We start from the raw sequence: 16,638 nt of genomic DNA on the forward strand, positions 1-16,638 counted from the left end.
TTTCACTCTGTCTGCTAGTTCATTCGGTTCTTCCTAACTGGGCAATGGATCTGTGTCTCTTGAGGAGGAAGGGAAAAGGGGGCTGGTTTTAGGGTTGCTGTGGGTTACTGTTACCGAGAGCTGTTTGAATGGCTGCCCAGTCTGTAGAATGCTGTGTGTGTGTGTGTGTGTGTGTGTGTGTGTGTGTGTGTGTGTGTGTGTGTGTGCGTGTGTGCGTGCGTGCGTGCGGGTTCTGCAGCTGGCCTGTTTGCCCTTTTCCAACACTGACTGACATGTAGATAGGTAACAGATGTTTGTTTTTGCATTTGTGTACATGCATAAGCATGGGTAGCTGAAATTTCATGTGTGGGTATGTGTGCCCATGCTGTCATGTCCTTTCAACTTCTGGCACACACATACTCTCACACTCTTGCTGTTTCCATAGCAGTCAGCTGGTACAGTGAGCTGTCTGATAGAATACGTTTTCTCTTGGCTTTTGGCACTCAGCTTTAAAAACCACATATCTCTCAGATACTTCCGTGATCAAGCTTAGTAAAAGGTCTGCTGTATTTCCTCTCTTACATTCACAAGGAAACATTAGTTGGCCAACTCTCCCTTTACAATGACAAAGAGTCATTTGGTCCTCAGCTGACCTCTGTAGTGTTTTTATTTCAAAGAGGAAAATGTGAACGCAAGCTGCCTTACACAGCTGGTCAGGAACAGTTTGGTCATGTGTCAGCATTGTTTTCAATGGACTGCCCCTGTCGCTTTGTTTTTCAGTTATTTCTGCGCGCGTGCGTGTGTGTGCACACGCTTTGCGGTATCCCTATAACCCCCATGCACGCTCACACTCCTGCTGTTTCCATAGCTGTATTTGTGCCAGTGTGAGTGACGATAAGAATTCCTCTGGGAGGGTTTGAGCACTGATGTCATTGTCCCTTGTGGCTGCCTCTCTGCTCAGCTGAAATGACGCCTGAGGTGTGTATGTTCAGTGGTGGAATCACATTCATCTGTAGAGAAGATTCATCAAACTCACATAATTAACATCAAAGAGACTGACAGGTCGATTCTTAAAATGTTTCTGAAATTATACATATTAAGAAATGTACACCTATCTGTAGATCGCTCTCAAGATGGATTTTTTCAGACATCATTGTCTTGAAATATAAGGCTAAGTGGTTCTGAGTCCCCTTTTTTCCAACATCAAAAATGACACATGCACACGTCCTTTTGATACTGAAGATTATGGTTGCTGATTCCTGCCTTTGTTTGGCCTGTATATCTTCCCACTGTCATTGTGTACCTGTCAATAAGTCTTTTTTCCGCTTCACACCCACCTCTCACTGTCTGTTTCAGCCCCCTTTCTCTCCTCCGAGCTGTTCTTTACAAGCCCAGGGTGTATAATAGAAACGGCTGGGGATAGTGGGATTAGGTAATTTATCACCATTGGCTGTGTTGTGAAGGGAGGTGTGTGCTAAGGGTCGCTGGTTCATTGCACAGCCGGCAGAGTGGGAGTCCTGCGGGAAGCTATGCTGGGGGTGCTACCTGGCACTTCGCTACCAGCAGCACTAACCTTACTAGCAGGCTAGCTTACCTTAATTGCATTTCTACTGCCTGGGGGTTTACATTTGCATGTTAAATTCATCCAAGCAAGTGCAAACATTGTGATAAATGGGAGTACTTCATGTATTATCTTTCTTTAGTGGTCTGTGGAGAGGTATATGCTCAGTCGTTTCTAAAACATATACACACACAATATCCAGCCTCCTCATCTCTCTCTCTCTCTCTCTCTCTCTCTCTCTCTCTCTCTCTCTCTCTCTCTCTCTCTGTCTCTCTCTCAAACATGTTACACCTTGTCTATTTTCTGAGCTCAATAGTATCCTCATGTGGTAGTTCGTGAGCTTCCCCCTAGACTTAAATGGACTACATTTAGCTTTGCTGTGGCGCTATGGGGGCTGCTTATATAGAGAAATGCTGAGCAGCCATAAAACTAGCTCAAAACGTCTGCCTGTGGCCCCAATTCGTGCCGTTCTCATTTTCTCTTTGTATATGGGAGAGAATGTCACGTCCAGCTCCTCTCTGGAAATTGGAAGAGTAAATGAGAAGCCCATTCTAGTGCTCATTCTGCCATATATCTGCCATAAATGTCTTATAGCTAAAGGTACTTTTGAGGTGTCTTTCATTTTACTTTTGTAATGTTCAGTAATGGCTGTAGTGGACAAGAAACTTTTCATTCAAATTGTGTCAGAGTTAGAATTAAATTCTTCTTACAGTCTATTTCGTAGAGGTGCATACAGGTGGAAAAAAACTGTTCTATCTAGTTTGTGTATGACTCACAAAGTCAAACCACAATTACGCACGCCAGATCCACTGTGGTTACCTTGATGCAAACTTCTGTGCTGTTTTGCTCATCATTAAACTGGTTGTTTTTTTCTTTGTATTCCACAGTCTACTCAACGGGATTGTAAGAGATGGTGACATCTCCAGCACACATTAGGCCTGTGGCTATGATGAACCACATGCTGCTGTAGAGCAGAAATATGACTGCTGAACATATTGTTTTGGTTAAGAATTTGCTATTAATAAGACATTTATAAAAAGAATGAAATTCCAAAATACTGTCCACTAGGGCTGCACGATTATGGCCAAAATGATAATCACGATTATTTTGATCAATATTGAGATCACGATTAATTATCACGATTTGTTGATTTTAGCCAAAACAAATTTTATTATATAATTATAACTGCTTTTACATCCATATTGTGCTACATTCCTACTAATACATCCATATTGTGCTACATTCCTCCTTTATTGAAGGATACTGTGAAGGAGTATGCCATTTCAGCTGTTGTGCGACCGCTTTCCACACATGCATGTTTGCCGTGAAAGATACAGGCAACGCAATTTTCTGTTCACGTTAACGGCGCATATGGTGCCTGGTATCTACCAGACGAAATAGCTACGTGGATTTCTGTGGCTCATTACACTGCCATTTACATGTCTGCGTTGCGCTCTGATGCTCTGAAACCCACGTTAGAGGCAAAATAAACATCGCTGAATGTCACACTAGTAAACACTAATGACACATTATACAGCAGGTAGCGTTAGCCTACCGTTAGCCACAGTAGTAACTGAATTAAACACGGCTAAAATGCTGACTGCTAAACAGTGTAGTGTGTCTGTATTTCACTGTAGGATTCCAACAGCGGGACGTCCAACAGTCTGCTGCTAAAGCTATGAGCTAAAAGACACAAACTAGCACTGGTCACTGCTGTTGTCGAAAAACAACACAGACGGGACAAAACGTTGCGTTTACATTACATTACATACATGGTAAACATTGTGACCCGCTTATGATGACCGACTGCTACCTGTTGTGGAATTTTCCTCACGTTACTCTGTCCTCTGTGACTGTCTACATCTAGAAACTAAGCTGCGCGGTGCAGGCAGGGAACAGCTCTGATTGGCTCATGGAGACATGTGATCAGACAGTGGTTTATGGAGCGCTAGATTGGCTTTGCAAAAACTGTTCTATGAAGGGAATGACGCATTTTAAATATCGCTCGATCACACAAATTTGATCGTGGGAAGCCAAAATCGTAATCGTGATTAAAATTCGATTAATTGTGCAGCCCTACTTTCCACCACTGTACACCATTATTACCTAGCTGTGTCAGATTTACAGATACACTTTTAAGGTCAGGACACACGGGGGCCGAAAATCGGAATCGAATCTGTTCGGTGTGTCCCGTGCCGTCGTCAGTTCGGAGGGCTGTCGGCGTTCATTTTCGCCGACCTGACATGTTCAGTCGGCGACAGGGCAGTCGGGACTCACCCGGAAATGGTGAGTGGAATGAGCGTGACTAGAGTCTATTTTAGTACAATATGGGATCGTATTCTGAACGGCCGCCATGACAGTTTGGCTTTGAATTTCCGGAGAAAACAAACCCATGTGACGCGTTCGTCCAATCAGCTGCCAGTTAAAATTTTTTGGGCAACAATACAGATTAGCGCCGCCTGCTGTTATGGAGGCGTATTACGTCTTGTCTCTTTGGTGTGTTCTGTGGCACTTTTTGGACCAACACGGGGAGACTGATCATTTCGACTGGCTTTTCTGTCGACGGTCGGCCGTCTGGTCGGTGTGTCCTGGCTTTTAAATGTTTTAACAAAATAAAATGCAACACTTTGTGTTGCATTTTATGCATGAATAGTGCTATATAAATATTATTATTATTTGGACTGACAGATTTGGACATATCTTAAACACAGTAATCAGCAATTTGACAAGCTCCACTTTGGAGCTTTTTCCAGAGCTTTTTGCTGCATCTCACAGTGTTTATCAGCAGATGAAATGTACTACGTTGTCATGGAGATGCCTTGGTTGCCATGACATTTCATGTCACGAGTTTAATCACTCCTTTCAGACCCGCTCAATATACATTAAAATGCATACACATATAGGGCCATATCTTGCACCCAGCGCAATTTACTTTGTACACACCGTCGGATGTATGATTCCTATTTTGCACCCGACGCACAGCGGACTTTTCCCTCCACAGACTCACGTCGGAAAATTAGGGAATGAATTCGCGCTCCCGGGGGCGGTTCAGTGAAAAGAGGAGCGTGTTCAGGCGCAAACGTTCCCTGGTGCTATTTTGCAGTTTCAGATTCAGTTTCAGAGATGGAGTGGGGGGAGGAGGAAGGGGCACAACAGGAGCAGGTGGTGCGTTTGGAGGCCCACGCTCCATGGCTCCAGCAATCCTCTCCAGACTTGAGGAGATGCGCCCGAGAGGCCGCAGCAACATCGCCACCCGGTCAAGACGGGCATTTATACTTTGCCGCATCCCGGACAGCTCCAGCTCCAGACCTGATGAGAACGTCGGTCTGGCGTGCGCCTGGCAAATCCGCTATCATAATAGCAATCCGCCATGGAACAAGCGCGCCTGCTTTTAGAGGGAATGTGAGATGACGCTCGGATTGGTTTATTGTACTTTACGCCCAAACCACACCTATGAGTAATGTAGCTACTTCAAACCAACCCATTTTAGATTTGCATCAGGCTCAAGAGTCATTTATCTCGCCGGTATAATAGCAACAGCGCCCAAGATCCGCCCACAAAGGTACTTGCGTTTTGCGTTTGATACTTTTGTTTCAGATCGTTAAAATAGGGCCCTAAGTGTTCATGTTCTCATTTCTTTTCAATTAAAGGTGAGTTTACCATGCTGTAATAGCATCCACATGCTAACGAAGACTGCCTGGCTCTGCTCGTGGCAAACATTTGCTGCTATCTACAATACTGTGTTTAATACGGTTACAATTCCAACCCATAAATCCACACTTTATCATGATAAATGTTTAGTTTAAGGCCTATTCTGCTGAAAACATGGGGAATTAGCTGACTCATGGGGAGGATAAGGATACAATGCTCTTTGCATAAACAACATCCATTCTCAATATCAACTGCTGTTTTCTGTAAACTTGAGGTAATCGTACACTGGCTAATGTACAGTGTCTGTGTCAACTTGAAATGATGTCACAAGGACACATGACATGTAGTGATCAAAATAAAATCCTTCACCGACAGAATAACTAAATGTCTAATAGAGTTGTAACAAAGCGGGTTTTCAGTCTGTTATACAGTCATAATATATAAATATATACAATAATCTTTTTAATGGAAAGTGCACTGATGAATGGATATAGTCCTTGAAGGGTGAAAGTAAAGTGACAGGAAGCATAGAAGGATGACATGCAACATAGGTCCCTTGCTGGATTCAAACCAGGAACATCGTGATTACGTGTTTTCTTTTTTGCAAATTATAATAATAATACCACATTTAGTTTATTTTGACTGTCTAAGTGCTTAATTTACCATACAACCAATGGTTTAGACAGCTTTTTAAAGTTGTAAAACCTTAAAAAAACCTACTGTTCCCAATAAGTGACAAAATAACGCCAACATTTTCCTATTTGCATTTTGTGATTTGTATAGTCACAGCGTGTACAGATAACAAGGTCACATGAAGTTACATTATTTTGTCACTTATTGGGAGCAGTAGGCTAGATGGAGCCGGTTACCTCCAGGATCTGTGCTAAGCTAGGCTAGCGGTGGGGGCGTCAGACAGAGTTACGACACTCACGGAGATGAGAAGGGTATGTATTGACTTCTCTAACTCTGGGGGATACGGTGAATAAGCCCCAATAAGTTGGCGTGTTCCTTTAATGCATGTTTTTGGATAAAGCGTTGGATATTTTTTTGCAGCTGATTGTATTCTAACCACCTCTCTTGGGGGATGATACTGTTTATTTATTCAGCATTCAAAGTTTATGAGAAAAGGTCAGTTCTATTGCATATAATGACTCATCCATTCTTGTAGTTGAGAGTATTTGAGATAAGCGTGGTTGGTCAAGCATTCACAAGGCTATTGACTACATTACTGCCTAAACACAAAGGGCATGCATTTCTATCTGAACCTCATTAAAAAGTTTTACACGATGTCTGGGTAATGATTTGAGTTAAACACAGATTTTGTCCTTGTGATAACTGAAAACACAAAAAATATATTAATCTTCAAGGAGGGGTTATCCAGAAGATCAAGAATTAGTTAGGCCTATTATATCATTTAGCATAGATGATTTGCTGTCTCTATACATCTTTAATGAGCAGACAATCTCTGCATGTTAAAATGCTACTGAGACAGTGTGGTGGTGTTCTGTAATTCTGTTCACGAAAAGCCTACTTGGCCATTGACATTAGATATTAAACAGGATTAAGAATATCGGGAGGCTATTTGCTTAAAAAGTAGCTTAGAGGTGAAGAGAAGAGCAAAGTAGACATGACAAGACTACTCATGTTTTTACTATTAGCCAGGGCTTGAATTTGAATGAAAAAAGGAGCCAGTTCACCAGACCAGCATCTGCAAAGCAGGTGGTATTTGGTTTAACCTCTATTTCACAAGCACCTTAAAGTAGGACAGCGCACACCTCTCTCAGACTGGCCTCACCTGCAGTCTCCAGATCGATGCAGTATAGTGATGGCTGGCCATTCATCAATATGGGTCTTTGAAAGCGAAAGTGAGAGGCTAAGCTTTTCTCTAACAGCTGTGTGGCAGAACCAATTGGCATCTTACAACAGGAGAGGGGCAACACATTTCTGCGTCCTGCTTGTATTCTGGAGTACCAGACAGACAAAACTGCTACAGAAATGTCCCACATTGTGGCCGGGTTGGCTCAGTGGGTAGAGCAGGCGCACATATACTGAGAGGTTTATGCCTCGACGCAGAGTTCCAGGGTTTCGAATCCGACTTGTTACGATTTCCTGCATGTCTTCCCCCTCTCTCTCTCTCTCTCTCTCTCTCTCTCTTCTTTTTTTTTTTTTTTTTTTTTTTTTTTTTTTTTTTTTTTTTTTTTTACTAGCAATTAATTAAATGAAATTAAAGGCGGAAAAGCCCAAAAATAATCTTTAAAAAAAACATCCCTCTGTTTCACTTGCTGTGGAACAAAAAGGCACTCACTGTCTGCCTGTTCCCCAAAATTGACTTCCCTGGTATCACTCCTCACGTAATGTGGCATTTTAGTAAAATGATTTTCCTCCGTGGTTATAATTTTTATGCGTGCGTTCAGATCCTCTCTGCTCAGTGGGGCTGCTGTCATTCTGTGTACAGCGTTAACATTCAATTTTCAGTATATTAGAGAGACACCGCTTGCACCGTAAATGCTTCATTAACATTGAGAAGAGCTTGGAAATTAGTATTCCTGCAGTATGCAGCGTGCACACAATGTGCAGACACATGCCACGTGTACCTCTAATTCTCACCATAACAATCACATGTATATACATCACTTACTAACTAGTAATCTACATGGAACATGCAGTGATCAATTTTGTTCCACAACTCATTTCTTTAACACGTAGAGGATCATCCCAGCCCTACTTATTTAACTGCAAAACGTTTTTACATTTAATTTTGAAGTCAATATAAAATAAATAAGAATGCAGGTTGTCTCTCCTCAAAGGCCCAACTGTTTTAGACTCACCATTAATTCCTGATTTACATTTTATGAAATAAAGACAGTATTTACATTATTTGGAAAGACACTTTTATGTCTCAGCTATTTGAAAATGTCAACAGGGTTTCACTAATGTTCTACCCTCTTCAGTTAGGGTAATGTATGCAAAAAGGGGTCTTTGGTATGCATTTTTCCAGAGTGGATTCAAATATCACTGCCTTCTTGTTAAAAGTATAATTTGAGTGCTTGGTTAGTCACATTATACCACACTCATGTTTATAAATACATATCAATAGCCCTGGAAATATATTGTACCATAACAAATCATAATTATTTCAGTATATTTCAGAGGCTTTCAGTCTGGTATACAGTCATAATGTATAAACATAAACAAGAATCTTTATAATGGAAAGCGTGCAGCTGAATGGGAACGTGATGTCTTTGTCAAAAGGTTTTCTTGCTCACCAACCTGCATGTTGGACATGACACGAAATCGCGTTGTGCCTTCTGTGTTTCATTAGTCTAGAAATCTAGACGCACCCTAGCGGCAGCAAATGTAATTTGCAGCCAGGGTCAGTCTAGCAACTCTCCGTTGACTTGCGAGCTTGAAAAACCAAACTCTGGCCGGGCCAATCACATCATGTATAGAGTCAGTGGGCGGGCTTATGGCTGCTGCTGCTGGCGAACAGCGGTCTTTCGAATCGGCTTTGGCCGCAACTCTGGAAGACTTGGAGTTGAGCTTTTCTTTGAGAAAAGAACAAAGAACGGTCACTGAAGTCATTCTTAAAAAAGGAAGACATGTTCAGAGTTTTGTCAACCGGATACGGCAAAAGTTTAATCTATCAACTAGCTCTGCTACCTTTTTCGTTGCTCTGGTTGGTTGTAGTGCTATCCTACTGCATGGAGTGGGAATTTGAAAGACAACCGTTTATCCCGCCCCTCGGATTGAACCCTGCAAATGGTGAGTTCCCAGACCCAACATCTTGATGTGGGTCTGGCTTGTCAGGCTAATGTTTCATAGTAAAGTGACAGGAAATTGGGCAACAGACTGGGAAGAATAGAAGCCAAGGATGACAATTCTACATAGGTCCCCTGCTAGATTCAAACTAGAAACATGGTGGTTACATGTTTTCTTTTTAGCAAATTATAATAATAATACTACATTTTGTTTATTTTGACTATGTCTCAGAGCTTAATTTACCATACTATTATAATATCTAATGCTGTAGACAACTTTTAGAAGTTGTAAAACCTTTTTGGTCAGCTAGTCTGTGGAAGTTGAAGTAAGCACTGTAAATTGACCTACTTGATATACTTTCTTAGTGTTTAGCAACTTGTTTGCTATATATACAGTACACCTAGTTATCAATAATATATCACTACCTCAAATATTTGATTCATAAAAACATTTTTGGAAACCAAGCTGTGTGTTTTCTTTTATGATTTATTTAGAGTTTGCTTACATTTCTGAACACATTTCCAGATGAAGCACTGAACATTCAATCACTGCCTTTACTGCATCAACCGAGTGCAAAAATATCATTTCCACCATTATCTTCCTTTATTGTTAAGTTGTGGTCATGTCAAAATCCTAGCAGAGGCATTCAAGTGTAGAATGTCCTCACGTAGATTACAGGTTTTTCCATAAATTGCATGTCCTGCTGTCTTTTTGACAATGTCTGGAAAACCGGACATTTTGCAAAACGCCATTATCCTTCATACCCTTTCACACTCCATGTCATTGATTTGATGATGAGGGATAGGTGTAAAGCTGCTGTCACTCACAGAGGCATTTGGTGTAGAATGCTAGCTGGGTGACTGAAAAACAAAGAAACAGAAAAGACAGGAAAGATATAACAGGGGTAATGCAGTCGTAAAAGACTGCAATCAATTACCTCAAGCTGTGAAAATGGCACCAAATCTCATTAGTGTTTTTTTGTAGATGGAGATGGCTTGAGTCCCTTTCTGTCTATGGCAATGAGAAATTTAATGACTTGTGTGAGGCAATATGACAGTCCCCCTCAGGTTTCATGTTTATGGCACGTTTTATGGACATTTACCCAACAGATGGTTACTCATCAAAGCACTCCTCAAAAGTGCAACAAAAATTGGAAACGCCACAATTGCCTTTGGCAAACTTCGTTTAGCTCCTCTCCTGGCGTCGACTGCAGTAACTTTCCTAATGAATCACATGTTTAGAAGGAATCACCACCCACTGGAGGTTGTATGTCAAATGGAACGACCCATGTCAGTATAATTTATAAGGCTGAAGCCTGAACATGTGGTTGAAGGTAGTAATTACGTGCCTATAAAGCATGTTAATGATGAGTGATATTAGTCTGTAACCATATGCTTAAAGGTCATTCATTTACATATACATGTAGTCATCAAGTGAGTGAGGGAACCTTGTGAATAAGATTGATTACAATGTAGTATCAAGTTAATATACATACAATGGTGCTGCTTATATATGTGTGCTACGAGCATACACACACACACACACACACACACACACACACACACACACACACACACACACACACACACACACACACACACACACACACACACACACAAACAATTCTCTGTGGCTTTGTCATAAGTTATTGCGCAGCGAAGGAAAATGTTTTCCAGACAGTCATCAGCTATCTACAGGCCTTGACACACTAGCAATGGTTTTGTTTGACATTACAACTCTAATACTAATTAACTTGCACCCCCACTACCACACACATATCCGTTATTCTTTACCTGAATAGACAATCTGATGCCCTTCCTAGCATTTGGGTAGGTAAGGTCTATAGTGCATATTTGATGTTTTGGGTTGGGCACAGTATGCATTAATGAGTTTAAGTTTCTCTCGGGTATGTAAATGAATGTTGCCCTCTGTCCTTCAGCCTGCCTTTCCGGAAAACTGATGCTAACAGCACTCTCACGCAATGCAGCAGATGGCGTGAGCGAGTGTGCTCAGTAATCTGTGACATTGCACATATATAGATGCCATGAAGTGCAAATGCTAAGCCGTGTCATGCAAAACTCTGGAAGTAGAGGGTCAGAAAGAGGAGGGAAAAGTGCTTTAGTACAGTGTAAATGTCACTTTTTCTACAGAAAGACATTTTAGAGAGGATCTGGAATTGTCTGTAACTCCATGAAGGTGACAGTCCAGTATAATGGATTGTGCACCATGTGGATAGACTACTGTGAACAATGATTAAAACTCTCATTAATTTGATGGAAAGCTTCATTAGTGGATGGTGGTGGGTGGCGGGCATCATTGTTTTCATACTGCATCCACTAAGATCCCCCATTAGTCTTTAGATGGCCTTCATTTTATATGTTTGCAACAGGGCCCAGCTCAAATATATTAGAACAAACTTGTTCCTCTAGATAATTTGTAACTGTATCGTTGCCAGTGAGCGTAAAGGAAATTAAATGAGAAATTAGAGCAGCTGGATCTATGCAAGGCTATACTGCAATTACATTGGATGGGACTCAGGCATAGATACCTGCACAGTGGAAGCCGATAGGTTTGCTCTGTTGCTCCAGAGAATGACTCTTAATAGGCTGAGATAGGATATGAGGAAAGTGTGTGCTCGTCAGGCACATTGCCCTACAGGGTTTTTTGAATGATGTGATGTGACCGGGACTGGGGAGGAGGAGGGGACTGGGCAGGAGGAGGTCCTCTGCGGGGTTTACTAAGGTTTTGTCAGCAATTATTCGCAATGAGGTGCTGTCAGACGATCGGTTGTGGAAGCGGCAATGCTGAAATGACATTTCCTCTGTTCATCTCACATTTCTGACAGTGGTAGAATAAAATGATGTGAGTTTTGCCTATTTCTGTCCTCTGTTCCATTTCTGTGAGGCCGATGCTGTGGCGTACATGTGTTTGATTATTACAAAGTGCTGCAGCACTGTGTGGAGACGGTGTGACCCTTGACATCATCCTTATACTTTCTTCCTCTGCAGGTCTCACAGTAAAGTGTTTAGAAAGTATTATTAGTATTATTAGTTTTCAAAAAAGCACTTTATTTCATTGTTAGACCTAATAATTATTTTATCATTGTGACATGACTAAGCATTACATCTGAAATACTACCGTATATAGTAAATTGAAATAATTCAACTTTTTCATGAATGACATTTCAATGCAGAGCACTGTTAATCTTCTTCTACAACAGGGTGTTAATTTTGGATCCTAGCTTGGGAGTACATGCAACTCAAGATGATATGGGTATTTTAAGTCTAGGTATTGCCGAATAGAATTACTGCATAGCTCTGCAGATGCATTGCCTTGCCTCTGAGCATTTTTTGAAACCTATGCACTGGTCCTGGGTCGGATTTCTCCTCGCACAGATCCCACTGCAACCGTTTAGGAGCTGACAAATTGAGAGGGATCTCGGATCAGTGATTTTGTAAAGCCTCTACTCGTGTGTCAAACAGCTTCCACCAGCTCACAAGGACCAGTCAAGGGAGCTGTGAGGGTGTTTCAAAAATGTTTGTGAGACATTGCCTTGAAATTGCTACATCACTCTGGGAAAAAGGGCACAGGATGTTATGTTCTTGGGCTAAACCAATGACGTTTAATGTTTAAAGACAAGGATCAGAGGGAGTGCAGAGGTACTCATGTACGTCAGACACTAACATAGCTAGTCAAGTATTAAACACTCCTCCACCTCCCACACTTTGTACTTGACATGCTGCTTGGAATGATGCCCTTAAATCGTGTTGATGGTGTTGAGTCTAGATAACTTCATCTGTTGATATTTTTCTGTAATATAATTTAGGTACTGATTATGCTGGCTTTAGAATGGTTTTGCCTTTAAGCCCTGTCATTGTTGAGTTAGAGGTTACAAGAGAGCTTTTGGAATTGTAGTTATGTGGTACTGTAGTACTTTCTTGTCTATACTTGAGGCCAGATTTTATTTTGTAGGCATTGCTCTTTTTTTTTGGCTGTGATCACATTGGACACCTGTGCTTAAACCAAATGTGCAGCTGTGAGTGTTGCTAGTGATAGGAGCCAGAGGCCAATGGGTGCAGGCACATTGCATCATCATTGTTATTGCTATGCAACACAAAGTCTGATAAGTAGGAAGCTATTCAAGTTGCATTAGCTAGCTAAGTTGAACAACTTAGTGATTGCTTTTCTTACTCTTGATGAACAGTATGTTTGTGGAAACATGATGTGGCGTGACTAAGAAGAGAGAGCCTTCACTTTGTTTTATTATGTTGTCTTACAGCTGCCTAGGTAATGCCTGTTTCAAAGTTTCCACATGATAAGTCAAAGCTATGTTTGAGACATTTTCTACTTGGAGATCCCAGGAGTGCACCCCAAATGCAATGTGTCCTTTGTTTGCAAGATACAAAAAATATATAAACTGACAAAGGCAAAGATTCATAAAACTTCTTTTCTTTTTATGCATTTCTTGTTATCTTACCTCATATTTTGTCTTCAAATGATCACATCAACAATCAGCATACACAGACACAATGCTGTTTGTTCAAGTCAGTTAGTTAGGCTGTTGTGAATCTGAGTTATCGTTCAGCCGACAATTGTCCGTCTATCAGCATGCAGGCTGTCCAGCCAGCTGGTGCCTGCTGGGTTGGAGAGGCAGATCGGGCAAGCCTGGATGTCACAGTAGGGGCAGGTGGGCCCCCGCCATCAGGTACCGTAATGCCCTCTGGCACAGACAGGGCCGTCTCAGAGCCACGTGATGGGGATGGGACGTGTGGCACAGGAGAGAGAGAGGCATCCTGAGCCATGTGTATGCCAACCCTGACAAATTGGATAAGGCCTCTAGTGGATAGGAAGTGAAGTGCCAGTGTGTGGCTGACATATGAAGAGGACTGGCACAGTGGGTGGAGTGGGCAGAGAGTGGGAGGGGTTAGGGTGGCAGAGAGCAGATGCGTGTGTCATCCCAACCCTGGCATCATGCTGAAGGAGAAGAAGCATTACTTACGTTAATGGATGAAAACAGACGGATACACACATAGACAGAGCAATAAGTGATGTGTGTATGTGAGAGAGAGAGAGAGAGAGAGAGAGAGAGAGAGAGAGAGAGAGAGAGAGAGAACCTGCCCTTCTCTAACAAGGCCAAAATGAATTCTGCCTATGGGTGCGATTTACACACGTACACGATGTCTGTCTGGGGATACTCTTTATCCTCTACCTCATTAACTTTGTCATGTGTCATAAACCCAATTTATTTTGCCTTTCTGCTCCTACCTAGTATGAAAAATGACCTAAGAGTCGTATTTTATCTGCTGATGTATTTGTGCTTTGAAAATCCACAAAGACTTTCTTGCAGTGTCAGGTTAGCTGCAGTGTTTCTTCCCTCAGAACAACAGACCACACAGTGGACATTAGTTGCCTGAAGGTAGTGGAAGTACTATAGAAACATGCTTGATGCGGTTCAATTAGTGTTATGCTGTGAATTAGTCTTTATATTGTATATACTGTAAAATCGTATATGTCATGCTGACATGCAAAAACATTATACATTTACTCATCCATTGCTACATTACTAATCCAAGTGGCTCCAAACTAAATTAGATACTGCTAATAGATTCTGTTGTAAACACTCCTCTTGGTAGTTTTATTTATTTATTTATTTTAAGATCAATTTTTTATTGTTTTTTTATCATTAGACATACAGACCAGAAATGCAAATTGAACAAGAACAAAAACCCTCTCCCACCCCCCACCCTCTGTGGTCTCGAGGAAAACAGAAATCACATCTTGCCTAGTCACTCTCCTCTATTTCTTGTGGCACTGAGGTCATTAGGTCTGATATTGGTGCTGCTGTGCTTTTCCATAGGTTGATAGTAGATGATTTGGCTTTGTTAATCCTTGCTGTAGAGAGGTCAAGCATAACTATGTCCAGAAAATACGCCAACCACTTTTTTATACAAAACGAGTGAGGGGGGAGCCAGCGTTGAGCTATCATTTTCTTGGTTGCAGTTGAGCCGGCTAGCCAAATTTTCCTCTGTCTCCCAAGCAGGTGTAATTTAGAGTTGTCATTAAGTAACAAAACAATCGGGTCGGCAGGAATTCAACATCCTATCACGTCAGATATTATTGATGTTGTTTTATTCCAGAACTCATGCACCTGTTCACATTCCCAGACCATATGCAGGAAAGTTCCAGGTTGGGTTCTTGGAACAGTGGTAGTTTTATTTTTGTATAGTGTGTGTATAAATTACTATAAGTTACAATGATGACTGTGACACTCAGGCTCAGTTATTACCAGACAACCAAGAATTAAAGTCCACTTATTTTACCAATAAAAACAGATGGGAAACTTAAATTACAGGTGCATTGAGTATATATCTCATCATTACATCAGAGCTGCATTAGCAAGCTGAAGTAAAATTGCTCATTTACACTAAATTAAAGCCATTACAGATTTCTCACTGCTGGTTTCACCTCAGAAAAGTGGGGATTAACTCAAACGTTTCTCCTAAATTGTAAAGACTAACTTTTTCTTGTCCGTCCTAAAGGTTTCTTATGAATGAGGAATTCGTTATTCAAACTCATTTACTGGCTTGACAAAAAATAAACAAAGGCTGGGTCTCAGTAGCCTTGTTGGCAGACAGAGAACTGTATTTGCCTTAACCCACTTATCCTGTCATCTTCTTTCATTTTATTGATCAGAATAATACTGCAATGACCGACTTGGTAGCTTACTTTAGTGCAGCTTTCATTATGTAATGAAGACATTAAACAGTAAGTAAGAAGATATTCGATATGTTGAGAGCAATCTACAACCTCTCTGCATTGTTGATTGAATTTAACTGCCATTGATTATCTGAACTGACGCAGTGTAAATGTCCTCTAAGACTCAACAAGCAAGGGTGTTAGTTTTGAGTCGATGCATCATTGAGCCCACTTGAGGCACAAAGGCAATCTAAAACTTGCCCAGCGAACTGCCGTTTTAGGTCTGTGGAAGCTCATAGACGTAGCTGCAGCTACTCCATGATGCCTGCACTGATTCGGGTCGAGTTTTTTTCAATCGAAATTACACGCATATTTATAGCGATCATGATTAACGTAAAAATTGGCTGGAATAATCCTTTGTTGTACGGCTCACTGTGTTTCCGCACGGATGATTATTACTAGTGCACAACGGGCTGACGCTAGCCACAAGACTGACGCATGGATGTATAAAGAGAACTGACGGCGCAGATTAAAAAATTAAGGAAGACAGTGAAAATAGTGAGGGGTTAAGAGAAGAGACAGGCAAGAGAAAACGGCAGAAAGTTTGGGATAATTTTAAGCTGCAAACATGCTGCTACATCATCTCTGTAGAAAACATCCAGCCTACTCATCCATTCCACGGAACGAACCTGACACAAGGTAGCTAACTAACGTCTGCTGCTCTCGTCCACCGCGTTTTACAAAACGAGCCGACTGCATGCTACTCTGCAAATAGCAGTGTTTTACAAACAAGCTAAAACAAAAGCTTCCGGTTTGTAATCTAACTGTTTATTAGTTTGCTACTAATCTTGAAATTTTGACAAATTTCTGTAAACTTAGCTGCTGCCGGAGAAAAACCAGCCCCTCCCCCCTGGAGCAGTTAACCTCCTCATGGCTACTTAATATGCACTTGAATGACGTCACCGGACCATGCCAGTGATGTCTGCATTCTT

At 41.4% G+C, this 16,638-nt stretch overlaps 1 protein-coding gene across 2 annotated transcripts in view; it reads left to right on the forward strand.

Moving 5' to 3' along the window:
- The window catches only part of LOC120558931 (kazrin-like), a 217,245-nt gene that overhangs the window by 78,520 nt on the left and 122,087 nt on the right, over nt 1-16,638 (forward strand). The window lies entirely within an intron of this gene.

The sequence above is a fragment of the Perca fluviatilis genome, chromosome 5, assembly GCF_010015445.1.
Source record: "Perca fluviatilis chromosome 5, GENO_Pfluv_1.0, whole genome shotgun sequence".
Classification (NCBI taxonomy): Eukaryota; Metazoa; Chordata; class Actinopteri; order Perciformes; family Percidae; genus Perca; species Perca fluviatilis.